Source organism: Diaphorina citri, unplaced genomic scaffold (assembly GCF_000475195.1).
Source record: "Diaphorina citri unplaced genomic scaffold, Diaci psyllid genome assembly version 1.1 scaffold588, whole genome shotgun sequence".
Taxonomy (NCBI): Eukaryota; Metazoa; Arthropoda; class Insecta; order Hemiptera; family Psyllidae; genus Diaphorina; species Diaphorina citri.
The window spans coordinates 50,272-58,060 of NW_007378022.1; positions in this window are offsets into that span (position 1 = coordinate 50,272).

Consider the following 7,789-nt stretch of genomic DNA (forward strand, 5'->3'; position numbering starts at 1 on the left):
TGGAGTGCAATGAGGGGAAAGAAAGGTAGGTACTACGTGAAGTAGGAGGACACAAATTATGAAGTGATAAAAAGCGGGGTACAAAATTGATTTCTAAACTTTTTTGGGGTGGGATGGATTTTTGTTTATTTTTTGTGGGCACTTGATTTATTTTGGGAGGAATAGCAAAGAGAAGCCATATTTACGAAATTTCTCTTTGGACTAGTTTGGATGTGATGGCTCCACCACACCCACTACTAGGCCAAAGAGAAATTTCGTATGATGGCTGAAAAAAGTCACATAATACAATACAGCTCGATAGAAAAATAGCCGCAGTAGCACAGAGGAAACTAAAATAGGATAAGAAAAGTAAAAACTGATACCCTGAAAAATCAATAAATTTAATGTCACCGGCGTTTTGAAATTCTGTGGTTGAGAAACCCAGCCATGAGAAAGACTTATAAACACCCTGTATACGGCTTGTATGAAAATGATAGGAAGAATTCGATCGACATCATCAGATTCATCAGGCTCTTTCTTTCTTTCCCTCTCTCTTTCTTCCCTACTCTCTCTCTCCCTCTCTCTCTCTTTCCTATAGGTCTTCTATCTTCTATCCCACTCTCCTTCTTCCAAAGGATGCTCTATAAAGGGACGTTTCAGTCTCAGCCCAGCAGTATAAATGAGGTATATTCAATTTCCATTGAATATAATACCCTCTCACTACGTCTATAAGGCCTAAGATCGCTTCCTTTTCATCTTTAATCCGAGCAAAATGCGAAAGGAAAGAAACCTTGAAGAGAAGAAAAAAATGGAAAATCATACAAGGAGACGGAGGAAGGAAAAGAAGGAGACCCTGAAAGAGGATAAAAAGAAGAAGAAGAAGAACGAAAAAGATGAAGGAGCAGAAGAAGGAAAGGAAGAGGAAACGGAAGAGGAGGAGGAGGAGAAGAAGATCACGAAAAAAAAAGAAGCAGAGGAAGGAGAAGAAGAAGACGACGAAGAAGAAGGAGAAGACAAAAAAATAATAATAATAATAATAAAAAGCAGAGGAAGGAGAAGAAGACGGAGGCTTTGAAAGAGGACAAAAAGAAGAAGAAAAGTAGTATAGTAGAAGAATAAATAGGTAATAAGATGAAGAAAAGAAAAAAAAAGAGAAGAAGAAGAAGGAAGAAGGGATGGATACCTACACAGAGTAGAGGATCAGAGAAAGGAAAGAATAGAGAGGAATAACAAGCAAACGAAGAGAGAAGACGAAAAGGAAGGAAATTCAAATAAGGAAATCATAAAAAAAAGAGAGAGCAGGGAAAAACCCTCAGCAAATTCTGAATGTAGCACCAAAGCACTCAGAAGTCAGCAATAGCATCCTCTTCAGTGTGATTTTCAGGGAAAAACCCTCAGCAAATTCTGAATGTAGCACCAAAGCACTCAGAAGTCAGCAATAGCATCCTCTTCAGTGTGATTTTAACACCCGTATTTATGAACGAAAATTCTCGGTTTCAGATCAGTCTTAAACAAATTTTTGGCCAATCAGATGTTTGGAATTGATGCTTTAGAATAGGGAGAGAGAGGAAGGAAGAGAAATAGCCAAAGTAATAAAGCTCTGCGCCCCCAAATTGTACCATATTTAGAAATGGGGTATACATATATGTAGCTATCCACAGCTATGTAGGTATATGCTATGCTAGAAATGGGGATATACGAAGCTAAATGGGGAATTAGGAATATGTGTGCTATATGGGGTTAACCACAACAAAGGAAAGGAGAAAAATAAAAGGATGGAAAGAAGGACGGACAGAAGGGAGAAAGGAAGGGAGGCAAGGAGAAAGAGAGGAGAGAATAGAGAGAGAGAGGAAGGAAGAGAAATAATAAAGCTCTGGTAATAATAAAGCTCTGCGCCCTCCACATTGTACCATATTTAGAAATGGTCAAATGGGGTATACATATGTATATGTAGGTATGTTGGGATATGCACAGCTATGTTGGTATATGCTATACCATATTTAGAATGGGGTATACATATATGTAGGTATGTAGCTATGCTAGAAATGGGGATATACGAAGCTAAATGGGGAATTAGGAATATGTGTGCTATATGGGGTTAACCACAACAGATTTCATTCGCCCATTTTATTTGTTTCCCATTAGATTCACTCTGTCCTTTTCACTCTGTCATTATTACCATAATGCCATTCTCTCCCCTCTTAGAGAGAGACGATTATTCAAACCTCCCCTCCCCCTCCCTCTCTCCCTTTCTTCCCCCTCAAAATCTTCTTGTACATTTTCTTTCTACAAGACTTAATGGAGGGAGGGAGAGAAAGATAGGGAGGGGTGAGAGAGAAGAAAAATGAGACTAAAAACGGCGGAACAAATATAAATAAGAAAAGAGAAGAAAGAACCATGTACATAAAAAGAGAAAAAGAACGATGTAAAAGAGAACCTGCACAAGTTTGTAAAAAGAACTTATGTCTTTTGTTCTAACAAATCATTGAAAATCAAAAAGCGATATCTAAAGATAGAATAAAAAGACGATACAAAGGTTTTATAGAAAGAGGTGGAAAAAAGAAAAAAAAAACTTGTGTGAACATAACACGACTTTTGTACATAAATGTGTACTCGTTAGTAAGGTAAAAGAACAACGTCTTCACTTGACTAGTAACTTTGGAAACTGTAAGTAATTTTATTTTACAAGAGATAAACAATTATATTGTCTTTTGTTCTAACAAATCATTGAAAATCAAAAAGCCATATCTAAAGATAGAATAAAAAGACGATACAAAGGTTTTATAGAAAGAGGTGGAAAAGAAAAAAAAAATCTGGTGTGAACATAACACGACTTTTGTACATAAATGTGTACACGGGAAATGAGCTTCAGAAAAGGGTACACCCCTCTGAGTTTCATACGATTTATTGTAATGGAAAGTAAAAAACTTCGTACAAAAGAGAATATTACATTGACAAGTGCAAAAACTGGAAAATTAAAAAACCTACAGGAGCCGACATGTTTCGTCATCTCCTGATGACATTTTCAAGGCGACTGAAGAAAATGTGTACTCGGGAAATGAGCTTCAGAAAAGGGTACAGCCCTCTGAGTTTCATACGATTTATTGTAATGGAAAGTAAAAAACTTCGTACAAAAGAGAATATTACATTGACAAGTGCAAAAACTGGAGAAAGCTGTGGAAACTTGGGAGTTGTGAAGGCAAAAAAAAAGGTTAATAAAAATTGCTGACATAGGGTCCCTTCGTTTGGAGAGTATTGAAAATAGATAATGGGAGGAGGAGAAGGGAGGGAAAGAGCAGTAGGGAGGAGAGGAGAGAAAGAGCAGTAGGAAGGGGAGGAGACAGAAAGGAGGAAGATGAAAGAGAAAGAGAGACTGAGGGAAGGAGTTAGAGGGAGAGGAAGAATGATAATGAGGTAGAGGAAGAAGGAGAAGGAGGTAGTGGAAGAAGGAGAAGGAGGTAGTGGAAGAAGGAGAAGGAGCTAGTAGAAGAAGAGGAGAAGGAGGTAGAGGAAGAAGAAGGGAAGGGATAACAGATAAGGAAGAGAAAATAATGAAGATCATTTTAATGATGAATATGTGGAGAAGAGAGAGAGAAAGAGAAAGAGAAAGGGAGAGGGAGAGGGAGAGAGAGAGAGAGAGGGAGAGAGAAAGAGAGCGAGAGAGAGAGGGAGAGATAGAGAGAGAGAGAGACCACTACAAGAGACATTAAAAAAGGAAAAACTGTGAAATGTAAAATTATGAATGGGAAATGGGAATTCACTAGGGTTGAATATCCACTACAAGAGACATTAAAAAAGGAAAAACTGTGAAATGTAAAATTATGAATGGGAAATGGGAATTCACTAGGGTTGAATATCAGATATAGGAAAGATAATGATTTACATTTCAATGATTTCATGGCATTCCAAAATTGTTTGGATGTCACATGCATTGGAAAGAAAAAGTAAAGAAGAACAAGAAGAAGAAATCAATTTCGTTAAAGTAAAAAGAGACACCAGAAACCACATTACAGATATATTTCATTGCAAAATTATAATTATGGAAACAGATTTTCCCTAATATTTTCTTTAGCAAGGGGAATTTCAAGCCGGTATCCTCCCCGTTCAAAGTTCCCCAGCCAGACTAAACTGGTCTACTCCCTGTTTAAAGTCCCCCAGCCAGACTAAGCTGGTCTACTCCCTGTAAACTAGTAATATACCTTGTAAAAGAGGGTCATCTACATAATATACATAAACCAGCTCACTTACAAATCCAATCAAAAAAAAAGCGGCGGCATCGGCATTTCCACAACTCTGCTTTTCCACACATCTGGAAACTGTGAAAATCACATGTAAAACCTTTTCGACATGTCTCGTTTACTCTTAAAAGCACTCACTCAACAATCCAATAAAAATGAAAAACAGCATTTCCACAACGCTGCCCTGGGTTTTTAGGTTTTTACACATCTGGAAAATCATGTAAAAACTAAAAACCTTTTCACATGACACGCTTGTCCTCTCGTAATTTCGTCATGTCCTGGAGGGGAGGTTGGGTGGCAGAGACTATTTATGCCACATGAAAGCCTTTTTAGGGGACAGGAATTAAAAAATGGAAGAAGAAACACGGGGGCGAAAGTTTCACTGGACGTTCCAAATGCATTTGATGTGGTCGAAACAGCGAAAAACACCCAGCGCAAAGTGCAAACAATAAAGTTTATATTAAAGTCTCACTACCACTTTCATTTTCTTTGGATGCATTTAATTTATTTTGTACCTATTCAGGGTATTATACAGTGGACTTTGAATTTGCAGAGTGGTGTTGGAAACACCAGTCTGTCCCAAGTCATACAATTTAGCTTTTATGCTTAACACAAAGGGAGGGTTTACAGCGAAAGATTTTTGGGGGACTTAGAAAAGGACTGAATAATATAGGTATGTATAAAGATGGAGAGTGTGGGTGTGTGAGAGAGAGAGAGAGAAAAAAAGGGAGGGAGATGAGACAAAATTACAGAAAAAAATGGGGGAATTAAAGAGAAAAAGACTGATATTTTAAGTGAGAGAAAAAAGAGACATGGTGTGTGTGTGTGTGTGTGTGTGAGAGAGAGAGAGAGAGAGAGAGAGAGAGAGAGAGAGAGAGACGTTTCTACTCGTGTGTTTTCAAATTACTCAGCAGATTCGATAATGGATGGCCATCAGCTCTCTCTCTCTCACACACACTCTTTGTCTCTCATCTTCTCTTTATCACACACAATAATTACAATTTCTGAAACAAAATTGAACAAAAACTGCCATTAGCTCAAAAAAAAGGAGAGATAAAGAGAAGGGGGAGCAAAAAATCCGTCATCATCTGAAGGTTTTTACTTTCTATTACCATAAGTATACGAAACCTATTCTGTGTAATGAGAATGAGAATTAGAAAGTATTGCAATCGGTCCTAATCAGGAAATGGATGGAAAATGCTGGACATATCCGTTTTAGGGGCACGAGAAAAGTAATTTTTCCCCCCAATCAATTTTTTCAATTTTTTGGTCGAAACTTTTATCATGTCCGGGAAAAAAAATCCAAGTTCGACGTTTTGTAAAACAACAGAAAGTCGTGCGATGTTCACACCAGATATTTTTTGTTTTACCTTCATTAATTGGAGAAGAAGGATGAGTATGGAAACAGTTGGATGATGGGGTTGCTGATCCAATACCCATGGATATCACGCAGAGTAGAGAATACAGAATAGATAGATCACATAGACAAGGTAGAGATATAAAAGACGCATTCTCCAGAAGGAACAAAAACCTCAAGTAAAAAAGAGAGAAAGAAAGAGTAGAGAAGTGGAGAAAGAGAGATGGGGGGAGAGGGAGAGAGAGAGAGGGAGAGGGAGGGAGAGAGAGAGAGCGATAGAGAGAAAAAGTGGTTGTGGAGATAAAGACAAAGAGAGGAGAAAGAGACAAAACGACAGAGAAAAGACAAAAAGAGAATGAGAGTGAGAGGGAGAGAGTAGTAAGAGAATGAGAGAGATAGAGAGAGAGGGAAACAGGAAGAGAGAGAGAAAAGAGAAAGGGAGAGAAAGAGAGAGGTGATGAGAAAGAAAGGTAGTCTGTGTTTCTGTGAGAGAGAGAAAGGGAAAGAGAGGTAGTGAGAAAGAGAGAGAGAGGGAGATAGAGTATAGGGAGGGAGAGAGAGGGAGGGAAAGAAAGAGGGAGGGAAAGAGAGGAAGGGAGAGAGAGAGCTAACGTTTTGTTTCTATTAAGATGTGTTATTTTCATCTTGCAAAAATGTGGTACAGTGGTACACCCTAGGGATGACAGATACCAACATAGCTGTGGATAGCTACATACCTACATATGTATATGTATACCCCATTTCTAAATATGGTACAATGTGGGGGGCGCAGAGCTTTATTACTTTGGCTATTTCTCTTCCTTCCTCTCTCTCCCTATTCTATCCTCTCTATCTCCTTGCCTCCCTTCCTTTCTCCCTTCTGTCCGTCCTTCTTTCCATCCTTTTATTTTTCTCCTTTCCTTTCTTCCTCCTGTATCTCCTTTACTACCCTTACTTCACAGTCTTTCTCCTTTTCCTCCCTTTTCTCCCTTTCTTTCTCTTTCTCTCTCTCTCACTCCCTCCCTTAAGTAGTAAAGTCGTATATTGGAGCAAAGAATGGGAAATAATGGGGAAATTATAGGGCATTAGGTACTAGAAAGTATTGCAATCGGTCCTAATCAGGAAATGGATGGAAAATGCTGGACATATCCGTTTTAGGGGCACAAAAAAAAGTAATTTTTCCCCCCAATCAATTTTTTCAATTTTTTGGTCGAAACTTTTATCATGTCCGGAAAAAAAAAATCCAAGGTCGACGTTTTGTAAAATAACAGAAAGTCGTGCGATGTTCACACCAGATATTTTTTGTTCTACCTTCATTAATTGGAGAAGAAGGATGAGTATGGAAACAGTTGGATGATGGGGTTGCTGATCCAATAGCAATACCCATGGATATCACGCAGAATAGAGAATACAGAATAGATAGATCACAGTCATGGACAAGGTAGAGATATAAAAGACGCATTATCCAGTAGGAACAAAAACCTCAAGTGAAAAAGAGAGAAAGAGTAGAGAAGAGGAGAGAGAGAGGGAGAGGGAGGGAGAGGGGGAGAGAGAGGGAGAGAGAGAGGGAGAGAGAGAGAGAGAGAGAGAGAAAAAGGTGGTTGTGGAGATAAAGACAAAGAAAGGAGAAAGAGACAAAACGACAGAGTGTCTTTGAGAGAATGAGAGTGAGAGGGAGAGAGTAGTAAGAGAAAAAGAGAGATAGAGAGAGAGGGAAACAGGGAGAGAGAGAAAGGGAGAGAAAGAGAGAGGTGATGAGAAAGAAAGGTAGTGTGTAATTGTGTGTGTGAGAGAGAGAGAGAAAGGGAAAGAGAGGTAGTGAGAAAGAGAGAGGGAGATAGAGTATAGGGAGGGAGAGAGGGGATAGGGAAGGAGAGAGAGAGTAGTGAGAGAGGGAGGGAAAGAGAGGAAGGGAGGGAGAGAGAGCTAACGTTTTGTTTCTATTAAGATGTGTTATTTTCATCTTGCAAAAATGTGGTACAGTGGTACACCCTAGGGATGACAGTATTTTCAGCGCGTGGCATATCATTCCCTCTCTCTCCCTTCTTCTACCCTTTTCCTCTCTCGCTCTCTAATTTTTACCTCTCTCTCTCTCTCTCTCTCTCTTTCCCTCTAACCCTCTCTCTTCTTTTCTCTCTCTAATTTTTACCTCTCTCTCTCTCTCTTACTACCTCTCTCCTTCTCTCTTTCCCTTTGTCACTCATATTTTCCCTTAATTTCTTTTCCCTCTCCTAAA